The sequence below is a fragment of the Mastigoproctus giganteus genome, chromosome 7 (assembly GCF_048544385.1).
Source record: "Mastigoproctus giganteus isolate SK-2022 chromosome 7, ASM4854438v1, whole genome shotgun sequence".
Classification (NCBI taxonomy): Eukaryota; Metazoa; Arthropoda; class Arachnida; order Uropygi; family Thelyphonidae; genus Mastigoproctus; species Mastigoproctus giganteus.
The window spans coordinates 179,092,440-179,110,260 of NC_143581.1; the positions used below are offsets into that span (position 1 = coordinate 179,092,440).

At 36.2% G+C, this 17,821-nt stretch overlaps 1 protein-coding gene across 1 annotated transcript in view; it reads right to left on the minus strand.

Annotated features, from left to right (window-relative positions):
• Positions 1 to 6,129: 6,129 nt before the first annotated feature.
• The window catches only part of LOC150083362 (fanconi-associated nuclease 1-like), a 177,737-nt gene continuing 166,045 nt past the window's right edge, over positions 6,130 to 17,821 (minus strand). Inside the window, exon 14 of the mRNA XM_090377215.1 lies at positions 6,130 to 6,409. The gene's annotated coding sequence lies outside the window, so the exon portion shown is untranslated. The remainder of the gene's footprint in view (positions 6,410 to 17,821) is intronic.

Here is a 17,821-nt window from a genome sequence, read left to right on the forward strand (position 1 = left end):
GGGGGTGGTTGTGCAGGCAGATATGAAGTTCTCTGAGCAGTGCAGACGGACTGCAAGAGTAGCTCATGGTGTATTATCAATGATATATAGGAATTTTTCTAGCAGGGATAGGGAGGTGATTATTCCCTTGTATAAGGCAATGGTCAGGCCACACCTAGAGTACTGTATACAGGTCTGGAGGCCTCATTTCAAGAAGGATGTAGAGCTGCTGGAACGAGTACAGAGAAGGGCAACAAGATTAGTGAATGGAACAAAGGGGTGCTCTTACGAAGAAAGGCTTAAGTTTTGCAAATTACAGTGTCTGGAGACTAGGCACCAGCGAGGTGATTTGATAGAGGTGTATAAAGCCTTGAATGGTTTGAGCATGCTCAATGCTGATGGGATTCTTCCTCTTGCTCAGAATAATCACCTGAGAGGGCATAAATTCAAATTGAGGAAAGACAGATGTAGGGTAGATGTGCGGAAATTTGCCTTTAGCCAGCGGGTGGTTGGTTGGTGGAACAGACTTCCATCCCTTGTCTTGGAAGTTGATAGCCTAAATAAGTTTAAGGCTCAGCTGGACAGGTATTTCGAACGAACAGAGGGGTGAAGTGGAAGTGGTTATTTTTTATTTATTTATTATTTATTATTTATTTTTTTGGCTGATGCTGCATAAGCTTGCTTTCTTGCATCAAATGCCTCTACTAAAGAACTCTTTTCTGGTTTTTTTGCATCCTTTGCCAAGGTATTTCTCATAATCTGCCTTTTCCTGCCTAATCTCCTTTGTGACTTGGTTACAGACCTGCTTATATCTATCATAGGCTTCTATGTCACCCATTAATTTATATGTATCCCATTCATTTTTCTTCTCTGCCATATGTCTCATTAGTTCATCTTACATCCATTTAGGCCTAAACCTTGAACAATATTTCTTAGTTGGTATGTAAAGCCTAGTAGCTTCCAAGATAAGTTCTTTGAATGCTTCCCATTTTGAATTTGCTGTTGGTAACATCATCAGTTGGTCCCACTGTATAGAATTTAAATACTGTCTCAGACCATCGTAGTCGCCTTTACAAAAGCAATAACCCTTCCCTTTACCCCTAATGGTAGTTACCTCTTTGAGTAAATCCCACTTCAGCACACTGTGATCACTGCCATATAGTGGTTCCTTTATCTGGAAATTCTTAATGCATGAAGAATCACTACTGATAATCAGATCAGGAGTATTACTCCCTCTAGTTGCCTCCCGAATGCTGATGTAGAAAACAATCATCCAGTAAATCCACAAAAGCCTTGCTAGTGTGTGAGTGAACAACCCAAAAATTCAAGTCAGTATCTGGGAAATTAAAATCCCCCATTATAAGACTCTATGATTTACTGGCCCACTCTATTTCCCTGTACAGTTTCTTATTATACTCATCAGAGTTATTAGGCCTATAGCACACTCCTACTCTCAATTTTGATCTCCCAATGCTTATGTCACACCAAACTGACTCAACACTGCACTGTCCAGCGATGTTGACTGGCTTCACTTCCTTGGATTTTATGTGTTTCTTAACTAAGAGCATAACCCCTCCTCCCTACCTATCCTGTCTATCCTTTCTGTAGACGTTGTACTCCCAAAATTCCAGTTCTGCATTCCTTATGTCTGTGTGACACCACGTCTTTGATATCCCAACAATATCCGCCTTTGATGCTTTGAGCAATACATCAAATTTATTTACCAAACTCCTAGCATTGGTGTACACGCAAGTATACATGCACCTGTTCTTTTTCTTAGTTACCCTAACACAACCCATGTGTTTATTTGTACTGCAATGACTCCCAGCAGTCTCTGAAATATCCTGCATCTTGTTTTTCAGGCTGCTGCTCATTCCAATAGAAGCAGTGCAAGAATCACTTTCACCTCTGCCAGTGGCTACTGTTAATCTATTAGTCCTTGTATCCCCCCAATCTAGCAGTTTTCCGACCCACCTAACACTGCCTCGATAGCATCAGCAAATATTCTTGCACCCTTTCTATTTAAGTGTATCCCATCTCTGTAGAAGCAGGGATGGGATACACTTAAATACAAATTCGACCCTAATTCATGGCTTTCTTTCAACAGTGACCTGTACTTGTTACGTAATTCCGCCGGTCTCCTACTCTTAATATCATTAGTGCCAACGTGTACAACTATATCACCTTTTGTGCCCTTAAAAGATGATATCCGCTCTACAACATCATCAACCTTTGCCCCTGGCAGACATAGTTAAGACACAGCATGGGTTTGTTAAAGGGAGGTCTTGTCTGACCAATTTGATTGGATACTATGATGCGGTCACAAAGGAACTGGATGCAAAAAATAATTTTTGCATCATATACTTGGATTTCAGGAAGGCTTTTGATACTGTTGCACATGGAAGAGTGCTGTACAAATTGGAGAGGTATGGCATTAAGGGTAAGATGCTACAATGGATAAAGGGATGATTGAGTGGGAGACAACAGAGAGTGGTAATCAATGGACACTGCTCTTCGTGGACAAATGTTATTAGCGGAGTTCCCCAGGGTTCGGCGTTGGGCCCATTGTTGTTTTGTATATTTATGAATGATATTGATGATGGTATATCAGGTTTAATTTCTAAGTTTGAAGATGATACAAAGGTTGGCAGGGTTGTTAATGACAATAAAGACAATACGCTACTCCAACTGGATCTAGATAAGTTGGGCAAATGGGCTGAGAAGTGGCAACTGAAGTTTAACATTGACAAATGCAAAGTAATGCATATGGGTAGCAATAACTGAAGAGAAACGTACCAACTGTGTGGTACTACACTCAGGGAAGTGGAAAGAGAAAAATACCCTGGGATAACTGTGCATTAAAACATGAAGTTCTCTGAACAGTGCAGACAGGCTGCCAGGGCAGGTCATGAAGTCTTATCAATGATATATAGGAATTTTGCTAGTAGGGACAGGAAGGTGATTATCCCGTTGTACAAGGCAATAGTTAGGCCACACCTAGAGTACTGTGTACAGATCTGGAAGCCTCATTTTAGGAAAGATATAGAGTTGCTAGAACAAATACAATGAAGGGCAACAAGATCGGTGAGGGGAACAAAGGGGTACTCATACAAAGAAAGGCTTAAGTTCTGCAAATTGCAGCACCTGGAGAGCAGGCACCTGTGAGGTGATCTGATTGAGCTGTATAAAGCCTTGAATGGGTTGGGCAAGCTGAATGCAGATGGGATTCTTCCTCTTACTCAGATTAAGAACCTAAAGGGGAATAGATTCAAATTGAGGAAAGACAGATGTAGAGTAGATGTGTGGAAATTTGCCTTTAGCCAGTGAGTAATTGATTTGTGGAACAGACTTCCATCTTTCGTTGTGAAAGTTGATAGCCTAAATAAATTTAAGGGTGAGCTGGACAGGAATTTGGAACGAATGGATGGGTGAAATGGGAGGGTTTTTTTTTTTACCTGATGCTGCATAAGCTTGCTTTCTTGCATTGTATGCCTCTGCTAATGCTAATACACATATCGTCGATCCCATGCCAAAATCACAAATCTGCAAAAAGATAGTTTAAGATATTTAAAGATTCTTTGACTTTGGAAAAATCTAGTTTCTTTAATATCACGCCTGTATTGGTTTCTGGAAAATTTCATGCCTAGTACTAGTATTATTTTCTCTAAATAATTTGATATATGCCTTGTTAAAGAAGGCTCCTTGTTTTCTGTTTATGGTAGTTGTGCACTTAATGATATATATAATATATATATATATATCTTTAAATGTTCTTCTATGTTATGATGAATCTGTGAACTACATGCTATTCTATTAAAATTTCTACTAAGCAGAACCAGACTTGTCTGTACTTCCATATTATATTTTTTTTACTGTCAGTCAATGTTCTGTAACAGTTGCTCATATAAAGTACTATTAAAGCCCAGTTTCAAACTGGGCCTCTGGGTTATAATATCCATCTGAAATATATTTGAAGAGATGTTTTTGTGGTCTGTAATGCAGAATATTGTTACTTGTATTGTGGTTTTTGGCTTTCTCAGTTTTTTTTTAAATTCGAGTTAATTAACTTGACTAAAGTTAATGTTAATTAACTTAATCAACACTCTTTGCTATTTACTAAGTGCTTTAGTTTCTGATTCAACTTTTTAACTGGCAATGAACAATTTATTCAGTATTTCTGTTTGAATTATAATAATTAAAATAGACAAATTAGGTTTCCCATTTATAAGAAAATCAAAACTATACTTGTAATGATCTAAGTGGGATGGGATACACAGAACCTATATTCAGAATTGTAAGTTGGAAGTCATAGATAAAGATAGTAAATAAGACAAATGACAAATATATAATGTATAATTTATTTAGGCTTTGTTCAGTTTTAATGAATTCCTTTTGTTCTAATACAAACTCTGTTGCAATTACTCATAAGCATGGAAAAGAAATAGATGCTGAAATGATTCATAAAGACAAGTGCTGCACTCTGAGAATTCAGTAATGAATTTTCATTATGATCTTAAAGTTTTAAGATCATAAAATACTGAAGTTTCACTGTAATTATTTTTCCTGCTTTCCCTTATCAAATATTTATACTAATTTGGATGATTTTTCAACCAGTCTCTTTTCCATGAAAAATAAAACTAATAATGTGCTTTGTATTTTCATATTTATTTTTCCTATATCAATTTTCATCTATGAATTAATTATAATTGATGTGTTCAGTTTGTGGGTTATTTAGATAAAATGCTTTCATATCAGGCGAAAAAGATTTACTTCTTGCAAACAAAAATGGCAGTTCATTTGGCAGTCAACTTTAAAATTAATTTAAAAATTATATCTCTAGTCAAGTTTACAAGTTTCAATGAATTTCCAAGTATTTTAAGTTTGCTTATTTATTTATTTTTTTTTTTTTTCAGCTTGCTGTCAAGATTGGATTATTATATAAACATGAGCAATTAAATGAAGCAGAGCTGGTAGCAGCACATACATTTATGATAAAGTTACATGCTGTTGTAATTAAAATCATCTACATATATCAAGCAAGCTATTTTCAAAATATTCGATTTTTGTTTGAATCACTTGGTGAGTGCCATTTTCTGTTGAAACTTATTGCATCAAGGCACCTTTCAGAGAAATCTATGAACAGGATAGACAACATATTTATGTTCCTTAGCAGCCCTAGTCTAATAAACAGCATTTTCAGAAATGACAGTGAACATAACATGCTCTTAGAAGAAGTTGTGCAAGGTATGTCACAGCTGCTGAATGATGGTATCCTATAAAATTATAAGGTGTTCAAGATATTTTACTCGCAACCACCCACATAAAGATGCAAGCCGTGAACAATAAACTAAATTTATTTTATTATTTATGTAATCAAATGTAATGCTAGTTGCAATGAAAATGTTGAGAGTAACGTATACTATAGAAAGCTAACCTGGAGATTTAATTTAATTTCTTGCACATCCTAACTAATTCAAGGCCTGCTACTCTCTATGTAATTCCATTCTGTGCATATCTCCTCCTAATTCCATTATGAATTTCTTTAGCTATTATTTCAACTAGTAATATGAGTAAAGAGTATTCTCAAAGTTTTTCTTGAGAATTATCCATCGTTATTTCCAACCATCATTTATGATGGTTGATTCATTTATTTTTGTGATATATTTCATTTTTACCTTTTTTTTTGCAGCTCACCTCATTTACTATTGCTCAGTGAAATAATTATTAATATATTTATTATGTAGAAAATAACAGATATAAATAAAAAATATGAAAAAGCTCACAATCAAGTGGTATAAAGAGAGGTGCCATATTTTTCAAAATGTACCAAACTTTAGTCTGTAAATTAAGTAGATCAGTATATTGTGGGTTAGGAGTAATCATATGAATTTTGGTATTGCAGAAAAAAAAAAAATCTGTAAACTGGTATAGAAGGTATCATGGGACTGTGTGAAACCTGTGATGAAGGTTTAGTGCCAGGTATGCCAAATCTAAACTAAAGAATACTAAAATCTTTTTGTACACGATATACAAGAGTATGCATATGAATCTATTTAAATTAAACAGAAGGTAAGCAGCTTTCTTAGATTCAGTTTTTTTAAAGAAAAGTGTGACAGAGGTTGGACTATTTCAAAATATTTACCTTTTTTGGTCCTTGTTTACAATGTAATTCAAATACTCCTTACAAAAAGTATTTTAGCACAACAAACTTTGCGCTCCAAACATATGCTAAAATAAAATGAAATAAAATGATCAGAATGCCAACAGATGGTAACATTTCATAACAGGCACTAACTTTAAGGAAAATATTTACACTGTTTACATTGCCAACCTGGTTAAATGGAGCAAATGGTGTTAAATAGAAAACCTGGTTATAGGATGAGTGCAAGAGCAGATAATGATATCACATGGATGGCTAGGAGTCACAAATCTGAAAGGACAAAGAAATATTTTTGTAGGGATAAGCAGATCATGATGAGAAATTAATAAATTCTGAATTTAACCCCCTCCTTAACTTGGCTTGAAGATAGGATTCGAGAGTGAACCCAAAAATGTCTATTTACATGAAATAGACAATTAGAATATCACAAATAAATCAATTTCATCATTTGAAATTGAATCAAATGTCTTCTCTAATTTAATTTTAGTATTTCTATTCAACCATGTTATCACTTTCTCATAATTTAAAAAATTTTCTTCCTATTAGTACTTTGAATTAAACTATGTTAATTCAAAGTACAGAAGACTAGAAAATATGAGCCTCTATATTCTTGGGAAAAATTTTATTAAATTAAGAGAGATTGATATACTACACAATTAAAATTGCTACTAGAGTTGCCAAATCATGGAACTGATATCATATCAGTGGCTTAGGCAAATAATAGCATTAATGATGTCAGTCATTAATGATAGCATTAATGATTTGACACCTGCACCAAAACATCAACACATCCTATAGTCAAGTGTTTTCATGATGCATATGAGGCAAATCTTACTCCAATCTTTATACTCATATAGTATAGGCATTTAAGAACACAATATTTAAATTGATTTTTTTTGTGTCTTTGTGTTGTATTACTTTTAAACAAATGGCACTACCCAAAGATTAATCTGCCATTTATTTAAGTGTAAGACACTTCTATGACAGCCTGTTTTGGAACTTACTGGTCCCTCATCAGATAGCAGGTAGTTTTTCTAATGACAATTCAAACAGTAGTAATGTTGTTCAATGTGAATTACAACACAGTAGATGAAGTTAGAACTTTGTCATTATACAATAATCACTATTACAATCACTAAGCACTAAATACAATAAGCACATTACAATCACTAGGCAGTTTAAATTGTGATCATGCTAGTAGAAAACACAAAAGAAAGAGCCCTTCTACATTTCATAATTTGGAAAGGCTAAAATTAGTATTAGTAATTTTATAATTTTGAAGTTTAACTTCATATATTGCATGGCAGTTCACACATAGAACAATTTCATCATCTCTTTTTTTTTGGTGAAATGTCACAAGAAATCATGTACTTTTTCATAAGGGACCAGTATGTCCCAAAACAAACTGTCATGGCAGTTAACCTTTTTTGTGATGCTTTAAAAGTACTGCAACGATAAGTCAACTTGTGGTAAAGGCAAAGTTTATTCTGCTCTGAATGTTAAGACCATTGCATTTATTAGGTAGGTGAAATCCTGCTGGCCACAAAAACATAAGGGGGTGAAAAAGTCCTACTTTTCATAATAATTATCTTATTCATAAAAAAAAAAAAGATGTGCGAAACTTTCCCTTTATTCAGAGTACAATCAGTCCTTGTATAACACGTGTTTACATTACACGAATTCGATCATACACGATTTATAAATAGGGGAACGATATCTTATATAACACGAACCGAATTCACTTATGCACGATGCGCCTTCGTGTTTACAAGAAATGGCAGTCGAACGCAGAATCACCCCAACTGAATGCAACACGACAGGAATGAAGAGAAGATTCTGAAAATGTATTTATGTTTTTTATATCAGTGAAGGGGAAACACATTTCACCATAATAACGTAAAAACCCACACAATTCCAGCTATCGGTATTATCGCAAATGCAATTAGATCGAGTTTACTACCAGTTTATAACAGATTCCACTAGCAGAGAAACGCAACTGGTAACTGTTTTTGTTTTATGGTAACAACCCCTAGAAATGTGCTTTAGTAAAATGTGAATTGTTAATAGTGTATCTCTGCCTTTACGGTGTTGTTTATTCAGTTGCTACACACGTGCACAGCTTTGTTTATGTGTATCAAGCGTGCCTCCTTGTTTTGTAATTGTGCTTTGTTCCCTAAAAATGAGTAAAATACTTAATTAAAAGGTGTGAAAAGGAAGCGTCCTGGTGAAGACACTGCAGATTCAGAGAGAAAAAGAAAAGCAATATCGATAAACAGAGGCAGACTGGGTCAAAAATTCTTACCAGGAGAAATTTATAGTGGCCTCATACTATGATTTATGGCCAAAATCACACCGGCCTCCGGCCCACCGGGGTTTCCCCGGTAAGGCTTATGGCCAGTCCGCCTCTGTCGATAGAGAAAAAATATGAAATTGTGAAACGCTTTGAGCGAAATGAAAGACCATGTGATATTGCATGTGCTACAGACCTAAATGAGGCAACGCCGGGAATTACAAAGGATGCAGAGAAAATAAAAACAACTTTCATAGCAGGAACAACTCAAAGTGTAATTAAAATCCATTAGATTAAGACACAAAGAATTGGAAGAGATGGAATGGCTGTCATCTGTTTGGATAGAAAATCAAACAAAAAACAAGTTTGCTTACGACAGAAGCAAAAGCATTAGCAATATTTTATTACGTAATAGTCGTAATAAAATACTTACGTATTTTATTACGATTATTTATTGTGTTTGGTAATGTTTTGGTTACAAATGTGTGTTCAATCTTGGGTGGTCGGCACCTAACCCTATTTTTCCCATAGGCCCTGTTGTTTATATTGCACGATTTTGCATTGCACGAGGGTTTTTAGGAACACAACTATCGTGCTATACGAGGACTGACTGTAATTGTCTTTTGGAATAACTCCTACTTGTGGAAGTGGGAAGTTTATTTAAATTTAAAGAGGGAAATAATTAGATGGCAGTTAATCTTTTTTGCGATTAGAAAAATAATTAGATGGAATATGCAAGTTAAGGTAATGTAGTTTGTATTTAGTATGGTTTTTATTTTTTTTTCTGACTGATGCTACATTAATTTACTTTCTTGCATAATTTTAGCAATACTACTCACAATAAGTCAGCAGTTCTTAACCAATATATCGCTGAAAATGTGTAATAAGTTCATAGGAATACTTTAAATATGCCATCATTCAGTTGACAGAAAATTATAACGTGGTTGTGAACATAAATTTCTTAATATTTCCTCAGGTGGTAGATGACTTTCATCAACCGGTGAAATACCACCGCTTTGCTTATTGGAGGCTTGAAGTGGTGAAACCCATGTTTAGTCTCTAGAGCAAAGTTTCCGGCATCCCCTTCCCCCCCATACTTCTCCTTCAACCCATGCACAGTACTAAGTACTATAGGTTTTGATACCTTTCGTGTTTGGGGTTTTCATAAAAAAAAAAAAAAAAAAAAAAAAACTAAACATTGCAAAAATAAAAATAAAACCTTCATTTCATACACAAAGTTTCCATAATTGAAATCATAGTATGCTTATAAAATGTTAAAGAGTCCGATGATTCTGAGGAGAGTTAGGAGAGAGAGAGAGAATCACAGAACTCAAAAATTGACTTTCATTATTTTTCATATAAAACACATTAGGTGCATAAGTACAGCTGAGTTGTATTTCTTCTATCAGAACTATATGAGAAACATAAAAATAAACCAAGTTGTTTGAGGGACAGTACTTTCATATTCCAAACTTTCTAGTTTGGAATATGAAATCCTATTATTTATGAAACTTGATTATCTATTGAACAGTCGCTGAATGAATAATTTTTTTGCCCTTCTTTTGGGTATACTCTTTTTTTTTTTTCAGCATAGAGAAAGGATAAAATTGGAGGTGGTTTCCTGATTCTAGCTAAAACACATCTTCAAAAGATATATGCTTGTAAGTTGATTGAGAATAAAATCGAAGCATGTGCTCTTTTCGAGTTATGGTGATTGTCATGTATTGTGCTCCATCAGTTGCAATGGACACATTATTATTATTATTTTCTGGATGGATTTTGTTTTTTCACTTTTCTTGAAGAGTTGCAAAATTTTATATTGTCTGTATGTCAACACCCCCTACTAGAGGAAAACACTTTTTGATAGAATTTTTACTAATGAGTTTACTATGAATTTTTACTATGAATGACATTTGTGCTAATGTTGAGACTCAGTTTGTTTCTGATTACACCTCTTTAATTTTTAGTATGGTGTTCTGTCTGTTTCTGCAATTTCTAATAAGTTAGCTAAACAAGAGGGTTCTCCATCCAAAATATATTAATTCTGCAAAAGCTGATTTATTTTTCATAATCTTTTCAGGGTCATTCCTTCCCTCCCTACCAATTAATGATGCACTGGTTTGCCAGGTGGCTTTATGCAATTGCCATCAATTTGGTGTCACACATGTGCATGTGCAAACTGTTCAGTCAAAGCCTTGGTGGTCTGAGCAATCAAACAGAGCTTATTTAAACTGTGTAAGAAAAGAATATTGTATTGTGATGCTCATTTAAACTTTAATGAGTTAAGAAAGATGCACTTGAGAAGTTTGTTTGCTTAAAGGTTGCTGTGGGTAAAAAGAGTGTTTTCTGATAATGATGTTTATCATGTGAAATTGTGTTGGCTGTTATGGCATTCCAGTCAACCTTATCAGACTTCCATTGTGATAACCTTGATGGCTAACAAGGACTTCTCTCAGATATAGTCATATCACAGGGAAAAGATCACTCCCATAAGTTGTTCTCAACCTCTCATGTAAACAAAGGGAGGGGAGCAGACAGAAAGATCAATGACAGAAAACATAGGTAGGCATGTGGAAAAAGGTAATAAAGATAATGCAGACTCTATTACTTATATACAACCTTACCAGGTATTTATGTCCATTGAGATCCCTTAAAGAAGGTCATCAAGCTCTGTCTGGAAGATACTGAACTTGTAGTGCTAAATACAAAGAACAGATTGTTATGCAAACCCTAAAAAAAGGTATGAAGCAGACCCATTATACAGCAATTTCCTCTATGTTGTCAGTAAGAAGCATTATTTAGAAAGGGTATTGATGCCCACTAGGATGGTGACTCTACTGTGAGAAGGTCTATGCCCTGTTCTGTCCTTGCATTTTAGAATGACATTCCATATTCTGCAAGGTAGGGTCCTAATTTGCTTTCAATTATGTTCCCCACAAACAAAGGCAAATTGGCACCTGCCTATGAAGAAGCACCTCAATGTCATCAATATTCAATTGCAATATGAATTTGGTCATTATTCATGTTTTGTGTCTCTCAGGTGACTTCTGAAGTGCTCTGGGCTTCCTTTTCTCAGGCTTGGATTTATCCTTTTTGGAGAAGCAAGCACAGATGTTATCCTATGTCCATTTCTTCTTCCACAGAAAGCTCCAAGAGTAAATCATCAGAAACTTTGTCAACCTTTATATCCATTTTTTTCCCTTAAGTTACTCAGTTATTTAGGTTTGAGAGGCATCTCCTTTTCACTCTCTTTCAGTAGGGCTAGTGCATAAGGAGGGACAGTCATTTCAGGTTGCAGGGAAGTGTTCCATTGCAACACTTCCCTACAACCTTCTCAGTGTATGTAGGTTTATCACTGTATGTAGAATTTTACAGATTTTCCTGCCTCCCAGTTTGATATGTTCAGCTCTGCCCTCCTTCCATTGCTGGCATGTCTGAGAGTATGCAGATTGCACTCCTTGGCTTTTTTTTTTTTTTTTGTACCAGGTGTTCTCTACCAAATTCTGGCATCCCACTGATATTTACAATACCGTACATACAATATTATAGATACAATTTACACAATTGTACAGAAAATGAGGTACAGCCATTTAAAAGTACGCAACAACATTCGAAGTCCATCTAGCTCAATGTCACAAAGATAAGAACTGCAGTCCAGCTGCACATTTTGGCATCCAGAACTGAACAGCACAAGGAGCTGCCCAGTCCAGATGATAACAACACCCAGCACCAAAAGGTGCTTAGATGATAATAACTTTCTTCCAGATGTCAGGAATGATGTTATTTAAGGGTAAATAATCCATTATTAATCAGAACGGTACCACACACCCGATACCTACCTTAATCAATTAAGACTTTGTTCCAATAGCCAGAGACCAACTTATACAAATTCTGTGTCAGGCAAGCCCATATCCACCACTTTTCCTCCTTTTTGCCGCAGTCACATTGCATTGCAATCGACATTCTCTCATACATCCATCCTTTCCGATGTTAAAAACACATTAACCTAAAGAGTAGACTCAAATCAAGAGGCATGCTTCCTCTTAATACCTGCAGTGCATCATTGGACACAATCCAGCATGCCATAACAGCATTGCTCTCTGAACTGCAAATATCTTGTGCACATTTGTCCTTTACAATGTAGGGTGTATCCAAACATAAGCACCATAACTGACAATTGGTAAAACAACAAAGTTACAGAATAGCCCAAGTGCTTTGCTTTTAACTCCCCACTCCAATCTGGTTACTTGCTACCATATCAACAAAATGACGGATCTTCTGCATAACATGATAATGCCCAGCGCATGTCCCAAATTTACTCATTATTAAAGACTATTTTCGAGACCAATTTGTTATGTTAAAATTAAGCTGTGGGACTATTACTAAATGACTGGCTACTCTGGGCATACCCAAATACACAGATGATAGTGTATATAGATGACCTGGTCTGCTTGTGGAAGGAAACTCATAATTACAACTAAAAGAACATTCAAATTTTGTGTCATCAGAGCTGCATGGTTGGTGTCTTCATAGGTTAATAACATCAACTACAAAAAGCAAATCTTAAAAGGGCATTTAAGAAGATCCCAAAAATAATGTGATCTCAAGTTTAGTGCCTTGAGGGATGTTACTGCGATTAGCATTGCTGGGGAAAAAAAAAAGAAAAAAAAAAAGGTGGCTTGAAAGAGTTGTTCTGAGTGTCTAATCACTACTAGTCTCTATAAGGATATTCCCAGAATGAAATTGTTTGACCAATTGGCAGGCAGGGAAGCTCTGCCAACACTTCTGAATGAAGAAAGGTGATATTTTCCTGATGGACTTTTCACTAGTGGAGTGTATTAACGAATTGAGGTTCTGGAACTCTTTGTTTAGGTGACAGTGTCAGAATATAACACAATTTTCTGAGGAAAAAACTCAGAAGGATTTACATTATAAGGATTCATGAATTTTTTTTGGTTTTTTTTTTGTTGTTGTTGTTCAGTACCCTGGATCCCCGCCCACCATCCAAAGTGATACCAATTACCTGGAAAGTAATAAATTCACTTGAAAAGTGGACATCAGAGTTATCCAAGGATACCCACACCTCAATCAGCCAAAATCCTATTCTTCAGAGCAGTTGACCACTGCAGGCAAACCTGCCAGCTTGGAACGAGGCTGTAGACAGTGGACTCCAGTGATCATAATCTAGTTCCCCAAACTATATAAGCAAAGAAGTCCTTGCTGTTTTTCTTTGGCAATGGACGCTAAGAAAAACAGCAAGGACTTCTTTACTTATATAAACTCTAAAAGGAAGGGGATGAAACAGATTGGTCCATTTAACATAGATGGTTTGACTGTCGATGATCCTGCTCAGATAGCTAACAAACAATGAGTATTTTGCATCTACATTCACACATGTGGAGTTATTAAGGGAGGAAAACATCAGAAGTTTATCAAACTGTAACAGTGTGCTTAATGATTTTGTAATAACTGAAAGTAAAGTGGAGGAAAAATTGTTGAAGTTAAACATAAGAAAGGCTCCTGGGGTAGATGGGATGTTGTTATTGTTGTTATTTGGTTTTTAGGAGCACTAGCAACTAAGGCCATATTGCTCCGGGGATATGCGGTGGTCATTCCCTGAACTTTCCACATCCTCCGTATTTGGTGGTCACGGGCTCGAACCCTGGTTTAATCAAAAAGCGTGTGCTATGCACTGCTGCTCCTGCCCACCTGGCTACAGAGGCACCAGTAGATGGGATCTATCCAGTTATATTAAAGGAGGTGGCAAAGGAACTAAGCAAACCCTTAGCCATAATTATGAGAGCATCCTTGAACTCGGGGGAAGTCCCCACAGACTGGATGTGCAAATGTATCCCCAGTTCACAAAGGGGGAATCAAAGGGTGACAGGAGTAATTACAGACCAGTTAGTTTAACTTCTGTTCCGGGGAAAATAATGAAGTCACTGGTTAAAGATGTGTTGCAGGATCATCTAGACAAGACTGCAACAATAATTCAGACACAGCATGGGTTTGTTAAGGGAAAGTCTTGTCTGACAAATTTGATTGTATACTATGATATGGTTACAAAGGAACTGGATGCAAAAAAATAATTTTGATATTATTTACTTGGATTTCAGGAAAGCTTTTGACACTGTTGCACATGGAAGACTACTGTACAGATTGGAGCAGAATGGTATTAAGGGTAGGTTGCTACAATGGATAAAAGGGTGGTTGAGTGGGAGAAGACAGAGATTGGTAATCAATGGATGCTGCTCTTTGTGGACTAATGTTATTAGTGGAGTCCCACAGGGTTCGGTGTTGGGCCCACTGTTGTTTTGTATATTGTTCAATGATATTGATGAAGGTATATCAGGCTTAATGTCGAAGTTTGCAGATGCTGCAAAGGTTGACAGAGTTGTTAATCATGGTAATGGTAATGTGCTACTGCAACAGGATCTAGAAAATTTGGACAGATGGGCTGAGAAGTGGCGACTGAAGTTTAACATTGACAAATGCAAAGTACTGCATATGGGCAGCAGTAACCCCAGAGTAACATATCAACTGGGTAGTACTACACTCAGGGTAGTGGAGAATGAAAAGGACCTGGGGGTAATTGTGCAGTCAGATATGAAGTTTTTTGAGCAATGCAGACAGGCTGCCAGAGCAGGTCATGGGGTTTTGTCAATGATATACAGGAATTTTACTAGTAAGGAAAAGGAGGTGATTATCCCTTTGTATAAGGCAATGGTCAGGCCATACCTTGAATACTGTGTACAGGTCTGGAGGCCACATTTTAGGAAGGATGTAGATTTGCTTGAGCGTGTACAGAGAAGGGCAACAAGATTGGTGAGGGGAATGAAGGGATCCTCTTACCAAGAGAGGCTTATGTTCTGCAAATTGCAGCGGCTGGAGACTAGGCACCTGTGAGTTGATCTGATTGAGGTGTACAAGGCCTTGAATGGGTTGAGCAAGCTGAATTCTGATGGGATTCTTCCGCTTTCTCAGATTACAAACCTGAGGGGGACATAAATTTAAATTGAGGAAAGACAGCTGTAGAATAGATGTGCGGAAATTTGCCTTTAGCCAGTGGGTGGTTAATTTCTGGAACAAACTTTCATCTGTCGATGTGGAAGTTGACAGCTTAAATAAATTCAAGGAGGAACTGGATAAACATTTAGAGAGAATGGATGTGTGAAATATTTTTTTTTTTTTTTGGCAGATGCTATATAAGCTCATACGCTTGCTTGCATCACATGCCTCTATTAATACTATTACTCTACAAAACATTGGCAATTTCCTTTAACCATCACTGCGGTATTTTTATACAACAAGCCAAACTCGGACTAAATTTGAAATTTGTTAATTTAATTTCTCTGTATAAAAGAAACCTTCAGTTTCAAACTCACTTCTTCCAAGGCAAACTGGCCAAAGTTTCAGTTTAGCAGAATACCCAAATAATTTTAAAACCATGGAAAAAAAAATAATAATAATATCTTCCTCTTTGCCACAGAAAAATTTAATTAAATTATCTCCATGTCAATTGCTTCTCAAATGATGAATACTTCTCTTTCATATGTGTAATTTTTAGTGATTATTATTTATTTGTGTAGTAACTGCACGACTTCTTAATGCTAATGTGCATTGCAAATATTTAGAGATCTCTCATCCTGGGAATCTTATGATAAGAATATACAAAAACAAACTTGTTTGTGCACAAACTCAAATATATATTTAACCCCAGGGGCTCACATCTGGTGAGTATGGGCTTGGCACACCCAGGGTCCTGAGCTGGATATCATCATTATTCACTTTCTTGGTGATTCCCTTCTACTTTTGACTCTCTCTCTCTCTCTCTCTCTCTCTCTCTCTCTCTCTCTCTCTCTCTCTCTCTCTCTCTCTCTCTCTCTCAGGGTTACTTGGGGATTTTTTTTGCTGGTGCAGCATAAGCCTCAGGCTTCCTTGCATCATGTAGCTAATAATAATATCATTTACACTATAATAAAATAAAATGAATCCCTTTTGTAATTCATTTTCTAACAGCAAAACGATGGGCTGGTCTATGGCTTACCCTATTATAGTTCCAATATGAAAAATAGCAAGAGCTTCTTTAAATTAACTCATCTCACTATCTGTTTTAAATTATTATGAAAAATATAGATGAAAGAATTTTAAAACTCATGATATGTAAGTTTGTTCAAAACTGGCCTTCAGTCTGATCTTACTCTTAAACAGTTTTGGTTTTTTGAACAAACTTATATCTCATATTTAAAGTTTTTAAATTCTTTAATCTGTATTGTTGTTTATGATTATTTAACACAAGAAATAGTGAGGTGAGCTGAAAAAGCTCTTGCTATTTTTAATATTAGATTAATAAAACAGTAACTAGCAGCCATTTGGTTATAATTAATGTCCCTATTATAGTGCTTTTTCTTCACTCTTTTTAAACAGCTGCCATCCATCCATCCATCCATCCATCCATCCATCCATCCATCCATCCATCCATCCCTCCCTCCCTCCCTCTCTCTCTCTCTCTCCCTCTCTCTCTCTCTCTCTCTCTCTCTCTCTCTCTCTCTCTCTCTCTCTCTCTCTAACAGTCTTTCTGGACAACTCATTTCCTGCCACTGTATCAGGTTCCAAAGTTTGTTCAGACAAAAAATAGCAGTGTGATGAGCTAAAGTAAACAAGGTGTTTCTGCAAGTGCACCTAATATCAAAGCATACATTGATGCTAGAAGCTTCACTTCTACAATCGTATCTGGCCATGGAATCAATTCATAATATTATCCTGACAACCAAGGCAATAACACCCCATTACGTTGGATATCTAACATTATGTGTGACATACAATGACACCACAAGCTCTAGTGTTGGCAGCTTATCACATCTTACAGGAAGACATGTACCTCCCATTATTGTATACTGAGAGTTATATAAGCATGGATTGGGGGGGGGGGGGATTGTGAATATATGGAATAGATCTTGGACCAATGAGCTACAATAAGGCTCAAAAGATGAAGTCAGGTTCTGTCTGCAGATGATATAGCTGATCTCCCAGCACTGGGAGATGGTGCCTACTTGATAACATTGTTGAAAGGGAGTAATTTAGAGACAAGAAATTGATGGGGAAGGCATCACTCTGTGGAGATATTGACCTTCATATTTCTTACAGATGGTCTGTCAATACAATGAGAAATTGGGGTAAGACATTTGATCCCCACGTTCAATTATTTCAAGGTGCAGTTGGAAAAGTTTATTTTAATGAACTACAATATAATAAAATACTGGCTTCCACTTTCTTTGCACTTGTAACTGATAGAACAATCCTCTGTGTTCTTTTCAAGTCTGTGACATTAAATATTCCAAAGAGCAGCAGGAGATGCTACACAATAGTAGTAATAGTGGCATGTGATGCAA